The sequence below is a fragment of the Pseudophryne corroboree genome (genome assembly GCF_028390025.1).
Source record: "Pseudophryne corroboree isolate aPseCor3 chromosome 3 unlocalized genomic scaffold, aPseCor3.hap2 SUPER_3_unloc_20, whole genome shotgun sequence".
Taxonomy (NCBI): Eukaryota; Metazoa; Chordata; class Amphibia; order Anura; family Myobatrachidae; genus Pseudophryne; species Pseudophryne corroboree.
In genome coordinates, this window is record NW_026967509.1 from 1458555 (window position 1) to 1474537 (window position 15983).

A 15983-nucleotide genomic window follows, 5' to 3' on the forward strand; every position below is an offset into this window, starting at 1 on the left:
CACCTGTCACCCCTGTTAGTATATAAAATAATAAATAAGAGGGGCCTGAGTCCATCCAGACATGCTTTCTGGAGCTTTTATTACTACGTGGCTTCTTATCTACCCTACCTGATAGCTGTCGGCCACCACTGGAGGCAAGAAACAATCTATTAAGTCCCCCACTTCTCCTGCCCTAAAGCCGCTCACTCCGCTCAGTCCGGGCACCGTTCACTGCCGCAGCCTAGTGACGCAGCTGAAGCCACGGGCTGTATTCTGGAGCTAAGTGTGCCCAGTCTTTCCTGCACGCTCCGGATAGCTGACTTGGAGGCACTTTTGCCTCAGGTGGGAGCACTGGCTCTTCCGCTACTGCTGGGGGCAGAACAGGCTGCGCACAGTCACCGGAGCCCGGCAGTGATATTGGGAAGTGAGGTGATGATCAAGCACTCTTGCTCCGTTGCCCTTTCTCCAAATTCCACTAGCCGATCTGCTAAGGTATCCGTGTCGCCCCACCTGGGACGTTGGACCTCCGGCCCTGCTAGGTATGAAACATGGCTGCTGCTAATAGAGAGGCTGGGGCTTGTGGGTCTCACCGGTTCTGTACAAAGGTCCACTGGTAGGCCGCCCTCTTCAATGCCAACGCCCTTAGTACTCTACCTCCGCCCAGCGGGACTCCGCCAAGCTCACGAGTGCCGCCCTCATGATGCTTCTGGACACATTGAAAGGGATATCCACACCCTTCTCCTGATACACGATCTCCAGATCGTCCTTTGACATTCCACTGAAGACCGCCATCTTGTGCGTTCTCCTGCAGTGCAGTTACTCCTCTCCTAACTCGGCTTCTCCAATCAGGTGACCGAAAAGCCACCTAGGATTATCCCACCGCTATGCCAGCAATTTCTGTGACTGGATGCTTCTGTACGAAAGCCCTCACCCTGCCTTGCGTCCTGCTCCAGTCACAGAATGGATGTTTAGGTCACACGGGATCTGGCCAATTAGGGGATTCCCAATTACCATTAGTAACCGCCTATTACTGACTCCACCCACTGCGTAATGGGCAGGTACTACACTGCCACCACCAGAATCCTTGTCGCTATGGAGTCTGGAACCATGGTACTGCTCTGTATGTGTCTACACGCTATCTTTCCACACCTGTGTGGTGTCGACGAATCACCACTAGTCGCTGGACTTGGCCTCTGCACAGTAGCTGGCGGGAGGCGAAGCTTGGAGACGCTGAGTGCACCCTGGACAACCGGAAAACGGAACTATGTTTGGCATAGCACTGCAGATCACAAGATGAAGTGGTCATCTTGAGGCAGATGTTTATTCACCCAGTCTTAAAAAAGACTGTTCCCTATTGCTAGTGGCAACAGCAATACAGCAAGATGTTTACAGCAGAGTGAAAATAGTATAATACCTCTGGAGGCTAACAGGCCTCTTCTTTTTATCTTACGCCAATACACATACCACAGGGGGCAAGTCCACCGTGCTGTTCTCAACCAATCATTGTTTACCCATGTGATGTGCATGCCTTGGCCACATGCACAGCTATCATTGTCCTCTACGGACGGTGGGGAGTAGTCGCTCTCCTTTGACCGTCCCATCCTGGAGGGTTGGTATCCACCCTGGTGACGCTCAGTCTAGGCTGGGGGAAGTTTTCCCATCTAAACTACTTTCAGGAATCTGCCCGGGTACCCAGCTCACCATCTCCAGTCTAAAATTGGGCTCCAGAGATGGGCAGCCTAGATCCCAGGTCAGGCTTTCCTGCCCACCAAAGGTGATCCCTAAGGAGCTCCAGAAAACCACTCAGCTTGTTTTAAAGCTGAGCTGCTCCTCTCTCTCCTCATGATACTTCCATGTGGGAGGCTAGAGAGGAAGGCATTCCATTTTGGGGGGAAAGTACTGGGGGAATCCACCAGCCTACACCAGGCATGTCCAAATTGCGGCCCTCCAGCTGTTGTGAAACTACATATCCCAGCATGCCCTGACAGTTTTGCTGTCAGAGAATGCTAAAGCTGTGTCAGGGCATGCTGGGATGTGTAGTTTCTCAACAGCTGGAGGGCAGCAGTTTGGACATGCCTGGCCTACACAGTAATGGATTCCCCCCTCCTGGGACACACAAACAAGTGCATTCCACCTTAAATACAATTCAAATACACTATACACATTGGCCCTCATTCCGAGTTGTTAATTCGCTAGCTGTTTTTAGCAGCCGTGCAAACGCTAAGCCGCCACTCTCTGGGAGTTTATGTTAGCTTAGCAGAAGTGCGTTCGAAAGGAACGCAGCGCGGCTACAATATTTTTTTGTGCAGTCTTAGCTTGCGATCACTTCAGACTGTTCAGTTCCTGTTTTGATGTCACAAACACGCCCTGCGTTCGGCCAGCTACACCTGCACTTTTCCTGGCACGCCTGCGTTTTTTTGAACACTCCCCGAAAACGGTCAGTTGACACCCAGTAATGCCCTCTTCCTGTCAATCACTCTGCGGCCAGCAGTGCGACTGAAAAGTGTCGCTATACCTTGTGTGAAACTACATCAATCGTTGTTAAAGAACGCCGTGCGTGCGCATTGCACCGCATACGCATGCGCAGAAGTGCCGATTTTTTTGCATGATCGCTGCGCAGCGAACGAAAGCTGCTTGCAAACAACTCGGAATGACCCACATTGTTGCTTAATAAAATATATACACATACATACACACACATATACACAGTGTTTGCAAATACGCTCTATAGCGTGTATTTTACCCAGATCGGAGGACGGGGACTCACTTTTCAAAAACGTGTGGATCCCCGAGGACGCGCTCCGCTGCAGCCAATTCATGGCTCTCAATTAACTGCGCTTCCTGCCTGTAAAGAGGAGGTGGAGCCTTACCACTACCAGTCCTCTGGTGGTGCCTCCCCCTCCTGGTCACATGCAGCCGCGGATTCACATGGGGGCCGGGCAGAGAATGAAGACGGCTCTACGGCTGCTCTACGCTGTGCTGCGGGCGGGAGGTGAGCGCCGGTGACAGCGTAAGTGCTGTGGGGTAGGGTAAGTAGCCTAGGAGCGGGTGGCTGAACTTGGGTGGTGGCTTTCCTTGCATGCCTTGTGTGTCTTCTGGGAGTGTCATGGGCTTGTAGCCCGACCTCAGTGGTTGTTTCAGGCATCCACTACAGTAAGTTTCCCTGATATTCCCAGCGCCATTCACAAATAGACCAAGCTAAGGATCTATGAGACTATAACATGAATCAATTGTGCAGGCACTGCTGCTACCTGTGGTGCACCCGCTACTTCTTCAGTCAAAAGCATTTATACAAGTGATCTGAGCCCGGGCAACATCATATAAGGCTAGAAATGAGAAGACACACCGGCATCCCAATCGCAGCACTGCCGACACCTAACCCTCCCACTCACAGCCTAACCCTAACCTCCCCCCAGCACTGCCGACACCTAACCCCCTTACCCACTGCCTAACCCTTACCTCCCCCCAGCAGTGCCTAACCCTAACCCCCCTTACCCACAGCCTAACCATAACCTCCCCCCAGCAATGCCTAAACCTAACCCCCCTTACCCATAGTCTAACCCTAACCTCCCCCCAGCAGAGCCTAAACCTAACCCCCCTTACCCACAACCTAACCCTAACCTCCCCCCAGCAATGCCTAAACCTAACCCCCCTTACCCATAGTCTAACCCTAACCTCCCCCCAGCAGAGCCTAAACCTAACCCCCCTTACCCACAACCTAACCTCCCCCCAGCAGTGCCTAAACCTAACCCCCCTTACCCACAGCCTAACCCTAACCCCCCTTACCCACAGCCTAAACCTAACCCCCCTTACCCACAGCCTAACCCCCCTTACCCACAGCCTAACCCTAACCCCCCTTACCCACAGCCTAACCCTAACCCCCCTTACCCACAGCCTAACCCTAACCCCCCCTACCCACAGCCCAACCCTAGCCCCCCTTACCCACAGCCTAACCCAACCCCCCTTACCCACAGCCCAACCCTAACCACCCTTACCCACAGCCCAACCCTAACCACCCTTACCCACAGCCCAACCCTAACCCCCCTTACCCACAGCCTAACCCTAACCCCCCTTACCCACAGCCTAACCCTAACCACCCTTACCCACAGCCTAACCCTAACCCCCCTTACCCACAGCCTAACCCTAACCCCCCTTACCCACAGCCTAACCCTAACCACCCTTACCCACAGCCTAACCCTAACCACCCTTACCCACAGCCTTTTCAGGACACTATAGTGTGTATAATAGCGTCTCTCCCCCTTATTTACACCCCTGTACCAGTTTCCTGTGTGTCCTGAGTGTCTGGAGGGGCTGTGTGTCCTTCCTGCTGCAGCTGTAAGCAGAGGAAGGCGCCAAAACGCCACTGGTCCCGCTCTAAGGAAGCTCCGCCCCCTGTAATGGCGGCAGAGCTATACATTTATACTGGCAAATGTCTCCTAACAGGTGTAAAACGTAACATGAATGCCTGTTTCCACCACCGCTGCCAGTGTACACAGGGGAGCTATAGCGGATCCCTCCGTAGAGCGTCCGTATGCCGCACCTGTGATCGCGCTGCAGCAAGAGCCGGGGGACCTCCCTAGCGGGCCCCCGGTTTGTACTCACCACTCTTCTCACCTCCCGGCATTGTTAAGGGTGTGTGACGTGCTGCGATTGCGTTTGCTAATGCACAATGCCCTGCGGTACCAACAACCTCTCAGGACGGTGGTCCTGCAGCGGGGAAGCGGCTCTGACGCCTGAAGAGACCGGTAACCGCCCCAACTCCCCCAACTCCCTCAGTGCAGGTATACTGTTATACTGTTGCCCAAACAGTATACCGACAATAACAACGTTTAAAATAAACGGAGGAAAAATCCTCTGGAGCTCCAGAGTGGCATCCTCTCCTGAGGGCACACTGTTCTAAACTGGCTGCAGGAGGGGGCATAGAGGGGAGGAAGAAAGCACACCCAGTGGAAGAAATCTAAAGTACACCGGCTCCTTTGGACCCCATCTATACCCCATCGTACAAAGTCCCCAATATCCCTTGTGGATGTTAGAGAAAATAGGATTTTAATACCTACCGGTAAATCCTTTTCTCTTAGTCCGTAGAGGATGCTGGGGTCATCATAGAACCATGGGGTATAGACGGGATCCGCAGGAGACATGGGCACTTCAAGACTTTGAAAGGGTGTTAACTGGCTCCTCCCTCTATGCCCCTCCTCCAGACTCCAGTTATAGGAACTGTGCCCAGGGAGACGGACATTTCGAGGAAAGGAATTATTGTTAAACTAAGGTGAGATTCTTACCAGCTCACACCTCAAGAATGCCGCAGAACGTGGCATTCAACAGAACACAAGCCAACGGCATGAACAATTGCAGCAACATGCTGACAATAACGTAACACAACGTGTGTGTAACCACAACTAATAACTGCAGATACAGTACGCACTGGGACGGGCGCCCAGCATCCTCTACGGACTAAGAGAAAAGGATTTACCGGTAGGTATTAAAATCCTATTTTCTCATACGTCCTAGAGGATGCTGGGGTCATCATAGAACCACAGGGTTATACCAAAGCTCTAAAACGGGCGGGAGAGTGCGGATGACTCTGCAGCACCGACTGACCAAACTTAAGGTCTTCATTGGCCGAGGTGTCAAACTGTAGAACTTTGCTAATGTGTTTGACCCCAACCAAGTAGCTGCTCGGGAAAGTTGCAATGCCGAGACCCCCCGGGCAGCCGCCCAGGATGAGCCCACCTTTCTAGTAGAATGGGCCTTCACAGATTCCGGTAACGGCAATCCAGCAGTGGACTGAGCATGCTGAATCGTGTTACAGATCCAGCGTGCAATGATCTGCTTGGAAGCAGGACACCCAATCTTGCTGGGAGCATACAGGACAAACAGAGCCTCTGTTTTCCTAATCTGAGCCATTCTGGAGACATAAATCTTCAAAGCTCTAACCACATCCAGAGATTTTGACTCCGCGAAGGCGTCAGTAGCCACAGGCACCACAATAGGTTGTTTCATGTGGAAAGAGGAAACCACCTTCGGTAGAAATTGTTGAGGTGTCTTCAATTCAGCTCTATCTTCATGGAAGATCAAATAAGGGCTCTTGTGAGACAAGGCCGCTAACTCAGACATCCGCCTTGCAGATGCCAAGGCCAACAGCGATGACCACTTTCCAGGTGAGGAATTTCAACTCCATCGTCCGTAAAGGTTCAAACCAATGTGATTGAAGGAACTGCAAGACCACATTAAGATCCCATGGTGCAACTGGAGGCACAAATGAAGGTTGGATGTGCAACACGCCTTTCACGAAAGTCTGACCTTCTGGAAGGGAGGCCAATTGTTTCTGAAAGAAAACCGATAAGGTCGAAATCTGTACCTTAATTGAGCCCAATTTTAGGCCCGCATCCACACCTGCTTGTAGAAAATGGAGAAAACGTCCTAGCCGAAACTCTTCCGTAGGAGCCCCCTTGGATTCTCACCAAGAAACATATTTTTTCCAAATACGGTGGTAATGTTTAGACGTTACCCCTTTTCTGGCCTGAATAATTGTGGGAATGACTTCACTGGGAATACACTTACGGTCTATGATTTTGCGCACAACCGCCATGCCGTCAAACGTAGCTGTGGTAAGTCCTGATACACGCACGGCCCCTGTTGTAACAGGTCCTCGCGCAGAGGAAGAGGCCAGGGATCTCCTATGAGTAATTCCTGAAGATCTGGATATCAAGCCCTCCTTGGCCAATCTGGGACAATGAGGATCGCCCGGATCTTTGTTCTTCTTATGATCTTTAGAACCTTTGGAATGAGAGGAAGTGAAGGTAATACATACACCGACTGAAACACCCATGGTGTCACCAGTGCATCCACTGCAATTGCTTGAGGGTCCCTTGACCTGAAACAATATCTCTGAAGCTTCTTGTTGAGACAAGATGCCCTCATGTCTACTTGAGGAACTCCCCAACGACTTGTCACCTCTGCGAAGACATCCTGGTGGAGGCCCCACTCTCCTGGATGGAGATCGTGTCTGCTGAGGAAGTCTGCTTCCCAGTTGTCCACTGCTGGAATGAAGATCGCTGACAGAGGGCTTGTATGCTTTTCCGCCCAGCGGAAAATCCTTGTGGCTTCTGCCATTGCCGCTCTGATTTTCGTTCCGCCCTGATGGTTTATGTACGCTACTGCTGTTACATTGTCCGACTGGATCAGTACAGGCAGATCTCGAAGATGTTCTGCTTGCAGAAGGCCGTTGTAAATGGCCCTCAACTCCAGAACATTTATGTGGAAACAAGTTTCCTGACTTGACCATCTTCCTTGGAAGTTTTCTCCCATTGTGACTGCCCCCCCAGCCTCGGAGGATTGCATCAGTGGTCAGCAGGATCCAGTCCTGTATCCCGAACCTGCGCCCCTCTATGAGGTGAGAGCTGTGCAGCCATCACAGGATTGATACCCTGGTCTTGGAAGACAGGATTATCCTCCGGTGTATGTGTAGGTGGGACCCGGAACACTTGTCCAACAGGTCCCACTGGAACACTCTGGCATGGAACCTGCCAAACTGAATGGCCTCGTAGGCCACAACCATCTTCCCCAGCAACCAAATGCATTGATGGATTGACACTTGCTGGTTTCAGAATTTGTTTGCCCAGACTCTGAAGTTCCAGAGCCTTGTCCACTGGAAGAAAGACTCTGTAGTTCTGTGTCCAATATCATTCCAAAAACGACAACCGCGTCGTCGGAATCAACTGTGATTTTGGCAAGTTTAGGGGCCAACCATGTTGCTGAAGAACCGTCAGGGAGAGTGCAACGTTTTGCATCAACTGGTCCCTGGATCTCGCCTTTATCAGGAGATCGTCCAAGTATGGGTCCTTGCTTGCGAAGGAGAACCATCATCTCCGCCATCACTTTGGTGAAAATCCTCGGAGCCGTGGACAGACCAAACGGCAACGTTTGAAATTGGTAATGACAATCCTGAATTGCAAACCTCAGGTAAGCCTGATGCGGAGGATAAATGGGAACATGTAAGTAGGCATCCTTTATGTCCACCGACATCATAAAATCCCCTTCATCCAGACTGGAGATGACTGCTCCGAGAGACTCCATCTTGAATTCGAATTTCTTTAGGTAGAAATTTAGGGATTTCAGGTTTAGGATTGGTCTGACCGAGCCGTCCGGCTTCGGGACCACAAACAGGCTCGAATAAACACCTTCTCCCTGTTGTGACTGGGGAACCATGACGATAACTTGATTTTGACACAACTTTTGTATTGCGTCGCAAACTACCACCCTGTCCGGAAGAGAAGCTGGTAAGGCCGATTTGAAAAAACGGCGAAGGGAAACATCTTAAAACTCCAGCTTGTACCCATGGGATACTATTTGTAAAACCCATGGGTCTAGGTCCGAGCGAACCCAAAACTGACTGAAGAGTTCGAGACATGCCAATTCCACCGCATAGGAGCCCCAACGTCATGCGGTGGAATTGGCAGAAGCCTGGGAGGACTTCTGCTCCTGGGAGCCTAACAAGGCTGGTGATCGTTTACCTCTTCCCCTTCCTCTAGCAGCAAGGAAGGAAGAACCACGCCCTTTCTGTATTTATTGGGCCGAAAGGACTGCATCTGATAGTGATGCATTTTCTTTTGTTGTGGAGGAACATAAGGCAAAAAGGATGACTTACCTGCGGTAGCTGTAGAAACCAAATCATCAAGGCCGTCACCAAATAAGGCCTTACCTTTATATGGTAGAGACTACATACTTTTCTTGGAATCAGCATTCCATTGGTGAATCCACAACGCTCGTCTAGCTGAGACTGCCATGGCATTGGCCTTTGATCCCAATAGACCAATATCTCTCGCAGCTTCCTTAAGGTATGCTGCCGCGTCCTTGATATAACCCAGCGTTAAGAGGATGCTATCCCTATCTAGGGTATCTATTTCAGAAGACAAGTTGTCTGCCCACTTTTCAATAGCCCTACTTACCCACGCAGACGCAATGACAGGTCTGAGTAGCGTACCTGTGGTCGCATAAATGGACTTTAACGTAGTTTCTGGTTTACGATCCGCAGGATCCTTAAGGGAAGCCGTGTCAGGTGACGGGAGAGCCACCTTTTTAGTCAACCTAGACAAGGCCTTGTCCACAGTAGGGGGGGTGACTCCCACTTTTCCCTATCTGCCGAGGGAAACGGATAAGCTACCGTAAATCTTTTGGGAATCTGAAACTTTTTGTCAGGACCTTCCCAGACTTTTCAAATGGAGTGTTCAGTTCATGAGAGGGAGGAAACGTCACCTCAGGTTTCCTTTCCTTATACATACAGGCCCTTTTATCAGGGACAGACGGGTCCTCAGTGATATGTAATACATCTTTAACTGCCACAATCATGTATTGAATGCTAGTTGTCAATTTTGGATCTAATCTGGAATCGCTATAGTCGACACAGGAATCAGAGTCTGTGTCGGTATCAGTGTCTGCCAACTGGGCCAACGTACGTTTTTGTGACCCTGAGGGGACCTGACTTTGGAATAACATATCTTCCACAAATTTCTTCCATGCCAGGGTCTGCGACTCAGACTTATCTAACCTCTAATAAGAGCCACATTAGCATTCAAGGCGTTCAACTCATTTACCCAATCCGGCGTCGGCGGTGCAGACTGGGTCACCCCCGCAGCAGTCTGTGTCCCCAATACAGCCTCCTCCTGGGAAGAGCCTTCAGCCTCAGACATGTCGACACACGTGCACCAAACACCCACAGACACACCGAGCATATAGGGGACAGACCCACAGTAAAGTCTGTCAGAGAGACACAGAGGGCTCACAACCCAGCGCTAAATCAACGGGTCTGAAAACACCAAGAAATTGCCTCAGACCTAAAGCGCTTTTACAGTCACATATATATTGCACCAATTGACCTGCCTCCTCTCCGTTGTGTACCCCTGGTACTTGTCAGTGTGAGGAGGACCAGAGTCTCTGCAGCCTGCGGAGAAGAAATGGCGCTGTGAGGAAGAAGCTCCGCCCCCTTAATGGCGTGCTTCTGTCTCGCATTTTCTGATATTTATACTGGCGGGGGTTAGGACAGTGCCGTGGCACTAATGTCTCCACTTGCCAGTGGAATAATGAGGATGATTTTAGCTGCCCAGGGTGCCCCCCCGCCCGCGCCCTGCACCCTGTAGTGCTGTGTGTGGGAGCTCAGCACGCAGCGTCTGCCCGCTGCGCAGTACCTCAGAAAATGCCGTCAGTGAAGCTGAAGTCTTCTTTTCTTCTGCTACTCACCTGTCTTCTGGCTCTGAAAGGGGGTGACGGCAAGCTGCGGGAGTGAGCATCTAGGCGTACCCAGCGATCAGACCCTCAGGAGCTAATGGTGTCCTGTAGCCAGAAGCAGAGCCATTGAATTCACTGGAAGTGGGTCATACGTCTCTCCCCCAAGTCCCACGAAGCAGGGAGAATGTTGCCAGCAGCCTCCCTGAACATAAAAAACCTAACACAAAGTCTTTTCAGAGAAACTCAGTAGAGCTCCCTGTAGTGCGTCCAGTCTCACTGGGCACAATTCTAATACTGGGGTCTGGAGGAGGGGCATAGAGGGAGGAGCCAGTTCACACCCTTTCAAAGTCTTAAAGTGCCCATGTCTCCTGCGGATCCCGTCTATACCCTATGGTTTTATGATAACCCCCCCCAGCATCCTCTAGGACGTATGAGAAAAAGGAGTGGTTTATATATAGACTGGCATGTGCTAATAGAGACACTCTCATTGAATACCTGGCATGTAATACTATAGGCAGAGGTACTGCTAGCACACAGTATGGCTGCTGTTGACACACAGTGACATGATGTGAGGGGGAGAGCAGGAGTATAATAGGGGCTGATGTCTCCTGATATATGAGATACACCAGAGAGTGTGGGGAGGAGACTGGTCAGATCTCTGGGCTGGTAACACACAGTGACAGGATATGAGGAGGAGAGCAGGAGTATAATAGAGGCTGATGTCTCCTGATGTATGAGATACACCAGAGAGTGTGGGGAGGAGACTGGTCAGATCTCTGGGCTGGTAACACACAGTGACATGATGTGAGGGGGAGAGCAGGAGTATAATAGGGGCTGATGTCTCCTGATATATGAGATACACCAGAGAGTGTGGGGAGGAGACTGGTCGGATCTCTGGGCTGGTAACACACAGTGACAGGATATGAGGAGGAGAGCAGGAGTATAATAGAGGCTGATGGCTCCTGACTCCAAATGAGATTTATGGTAAGAACTTACCGTTGTTAAAGCTCTTTCTGCGAGGTACACTGGGCTCAACAGGGAATTACATTGGGGTGTAGAATAGGATCTTGATCCGAGGCACCAACAGGCTCAAAGCTTTGACCTTCTTCCCAGAAAGCATAGCGCCGCCTGCTCTATAACCCCGCCTCCGTGCACAGGAGCTCAGTTTTTGTTAACCAGTCCAATGCAGTAGCAAGGAAAAGAGACAATTGTTAGTAGCCACACACACACACACACACACACACACACACATTCTCATGACAGGAGAAAGTGTCAGCGGCTAATGCCATACCAACCCAAAAAAGCTAAGTGCATCAGGGTGGGTGCCCTGTGGAGCCCAGTGTACCTCACAGAAAGATTTAACAACAAGTTCTTACCATAAATCTTGTTGTTTTCTGCTGCGGGGTACACAGGGAATGACATTGGGGATGTCCTAAAGCAGTTCCTTACGGGAGGGGACGCACTGTAGCGGGCACAAGAACCCGGCGTCCAAAGGAAGCATCCTGGAAGGCGGAAGTATCAAAGGCATAGAACCTTATGAACGTGTTCACTGAGGACCACGTAGCCGCCTTGCACAATTGTTCAAGGGTCGCACCACGGCGGGCCATCCAAGAAGGTCCAACCGACCGAGTAGAAAGGTCCTATATGATAGCAAGAGCTAGAAGGCCAGCCTGTACATAAGCATGTGCAATCACCATTCTAATCCATCTGGCCAGGGTCTGCTTGTGAGCTGGCCAGCCACGTTTGTGAAAACCAAACAGACCAAAGAGAGAATCAGACTTCCCGACGGGAGCTGTCCTCTTCACATGGATACAGTGAGCCCATACCACATCCAAAGAACTCTCAAGTCAGGAGAGGCAAAGGCCGGAACCACGATCTCCTGATTAAGGTGGGAAGAGGACACCACCTTCAGTAAATACCCTGGACGTGTTCTAAGAACCGCCCGATCACGGTGGAAAATCAGATATGGGCACCCAAATCAGACAGCTGTCTAGCAGAGGCAATAGCCAGCAGAAACAATACCTTAAGGGAAAGCCACTTAAGGTCTGCAGATTCAAGAGGCTCAAACAGAGACTCTTGTAACACCTCCAGAACCACCGACAGGTCCCAAAGAGCCACAGGCGGGATGTAAGGAGGTTGAATCTGCAACACACCCTGAGTGAACGCATGCACATCAGGTAAGGTCGCAATTTTTCTCTGGAACCAAACCGACAAGGCAGAAATATGAAGATTGATGGAGGCCAGACGAAGGCCCAAGTCCAGGTCCTGTTGTAGTAAGGCTAAAAGTTTGGCCGTACTAAACTTGTAAGCATCATGATTGTTAGTGGTGCACCAAGCACAGTAAAAATTCCAGATCCTATGGTAAATCCGAGCAGAGGTCGGTTTCCGGGCCTTCAACATGGTTTGAATGACCGCCTCAGAAAATCCTTTGGCCTTCAAGACGGAAGCTTCAAAAGCCACGCCGTCAAAGCCAATCGGGCTAAATCCTGATATACACAGGGGCCCTGAATGAGGAAATCTGGACACTGCGGAAGTAGAAGGGGATTCTCTATCGAGAGACCCTGAAGGTCTGAGAACCAATGTCATCTGGGCCACGCTGGAGCGATCAGAAGTAGGATTCCTCCTTCTTGCTTGAACTTCCTTATTACTCTGGGCAGGAGTGACACTGGAGGGAACATGTATGGCAGCCGAAAGTTCCATGGAATTGCCAGTGCGTCCACGAACGCTGCTTGAGGATCCCTTGTCCGTGCTCTGTAGACCAGAACCTTGTGATTGTGTCCAGATGCCATCAGGTCCACATTTGGAAGGCCCCACTTGTCCACGAGGAGTTGAAACACTTCTGGATGGAGGCTCCACTCTCTGCCATGTAAAATGAGAAAGTCCGCTTCTCAGTTTAGGACCCCCGGAATGAACACCGTCGATATGGCTGACAGATGACGTTCCACCCACTGAACAATCCGTGATACTTCCCTCAATGCCATGTGGCTTTGAGTGCCGCCTTGATGATTGATGTACGCCACCGTGGTGGCGTTGTCCGACTGTACTTGAACAGGTCTGTTTCTGTATTAAATGAGGGCCAAGTTCAATGAGTTGAACACCGCCCGCAATTCCAGAATGTTTATCAGGAGGAGAGACGACTCCTTGGTCCACCAACCCTGAAGGGAATGTTGTTCCAACACAGAACCCCAACCTCTCATACTGGCATCAGTCATCAGAAGGACCCAGCTGGAGATCCAGAAGGGACGACCCCTGCTAAATCGTTGGTCCTGAAGCAACCAGCTCAGTGACAGATGGACCTCCGGAGACAAGGAGATCATTTGAGACCTGATCCGGTGAGGCAAGCCGTCCCACTTGGTAAGAATTAGCTTCTGCAGAGGGCCAGGAATGGAATTGAGCATACTCCACCATGTTGAAAGCAGACAACATGAGACCTAGCACTTGCATTGCCGAATGTATCGACACTTGCGGACAAGATAGGAAGCATCGAATCCTGTCCTGAAGCTTCAGGACTTTCTCCTGAGACAAAAACAACTGCTGGTTGCGAGTGTCCAACAACGCCCACAGGCAGGAGCAGATTGGGAACAAAAAGCATCCCTGGAAAAATATGTACTAGTGGCCCCACATGGGCAGCACCAGAGGTGTAAGGTCTAGCCATGGCAGCAGCACCCCCTCCACCCAAGACTTTCCAGATAGTGGGCATGTCCAGCATCAAGGGGGAAGATAAAAATAAATAAAATTAAATATTATGAGCACATTATATGATACACCTTCAGAATTTAGGAAACTATATCATTCTTTAGAAATATATATTTTCTTGCTTATTACACCAACCGTATCCCAATCACTATTCACTCAATCTTATATGTCAGCCAAGCAGGCAGACAGAGCATACACTAGATCATCTGCAATCACAGGCTAAGTGGCAAAGTCATTTTCATATATGCAAATTATTTTGTATCTTATTCATTATGTCTATAAAAAGGACCACATGTCCTCAAACAAAACAGGCCCCACAGGTGCGTCGGCCCACCGGGAATCTTCCCTGCAAGCCCTATGGCCAATCCGCCTCTGCCCACAGGTGCACCATGCTCCAAGCAGGGACCAGGGAAGATTTCTTCTAGTTGATGAGCCACCCGTGGGCTTGCAGAAACTGGATAGTCAGATGCAGATGGCGTAGGAGAGTTTCTGGGGAATTTGCCAGGATCAACAAGTCGTCCAGGTATGGTAGGATCCTGACCCCTTGACGGCGGAGCACAGCCGTCATGACCACCATAACCTTGGTGAAGACTTGCGGAGCCGTGGTCAAACCAAAGGGTAACGCCCAAAATTGGTAATGGAGGTTGCCAACCGCAAACGTCAGGTATTGCTGATGCGACATTGCAATGGGAATATGCAGGTAAGCATCCTGTATGTCCAGGGAGACCATATAATCCCCAGGTTCCAATGCCAGAACAATAGAGCGAAGAGTTTCCATACGAAACTTGGAGACCTTCACAAATTTATTCAAGGACTTGAGGTTGAGAATGGGCCGGGAAGACCCATTCGGTTTCGGGACTAGGAACAGCGGTGAATAGTACCCCTTGACTCTCTGAGCCAGAGGCACCTGTACTACCACTCCTGTGTCCAGTAGGGACTGTACCACCGAATGAAGAGTTTTTGCCTTTACCTGATCCGAAGGGATGTCTGTCAGGCAAAATCTATGAGGGGGGTGATTTTTGAAGGATACGGTGTAACCTCAAGTGACGACTTCCCGTACCCAAGCATCGGAAATGGTCTTCAACCATTCCTGGGTATACCCTAGGATTCGCCCCCCCACCCTGTGATCCCCCATGCGGCAGGCTTTTTAGTTTTGGAAGCAGGCTGACGGGTAGTCCAGGCCAGTTTGGGCTTATTTGGTTTGGAAGTGCGTACCTGTTTCGAGTACGCCTGACCCTTTGCTTACCCTGAAGGACAAAAGGGAGTACTCTTAGCCTTCGGCACCGAAGGGGCAGTACTAGGTAAACACGTTGTTTTAGCAGAAGCTAAGTCAGCCACTATCTTATTGAGGTCTTCTCCGAAAAGAATGTCTCCCTTAAACGGGAGTACCTCCAGGGTTTTCTTAGAAGACAGATCCACGGACCAGGACCGCAACCATAGAATCCGGCGAGCCAGTATGGACGTAGTAGAAACCTTGGCCGCCAGAATACCTGTATCCGAAGCCGCCTCCTTAATGTAATGACACGCTGTGACAATATACGACAAGCATTGTCTAGCATGATCAGAAGCGTTGGACGGCAACTCCGCCTCCAGCTCCTGAGCCCACGCTTCCACAGCGTCTGCAGCCCATGTTGCGGCAATGGTGGGCCTATGTGCAGCACCACTTAGAGTGTAAATTGCCTTTAAACAACCCTCCACACGCTTATCCGTCGGCTCTCTCAGGGACGTGACAATAGTTACGGGCAGAGCTGAGGATACCACCAGCTGCGCCACCTGCGAATCCACTGGCGGGTGTGATTCCCAATATTTACTTAGCTCCGCAGCGAGGGGGTAGCGAGCCGGCATCTTCTTGTGAGGCATGAATTTCTTTAAAAAGCTTTTTCCTGGGGCTGCAGCCCCCGTGTTGTATGCCTGCTTACTGCATGGCAGCAACTACAAAACTGAACTCCTGTGCACAAAGGTGGGGTTATAGAGGAGGCAGCGCTTGCATTCTGGGAAGAAGGTCAAAGCTTTGAGCCTGTTGGTGCATCGGATCAAGAGCCTACTCTACATCCCAATGTCATTCCCTGTGGAGCCCAGTG

General features: G+C 50.7%; 1 protein-coding gene across 1 annotated transcript in view; it reads right to left on the reverse strand.

The window, feature by feature from the left end:
- Positions 1-15983, reverse strand: part of LOC134983671 (zinc finger protein 585A-like) — a 265558-nt gene that overhangs the window by 205441 nt on the left and 44134 nt on the right. The window lies entirely within an intron of this gene.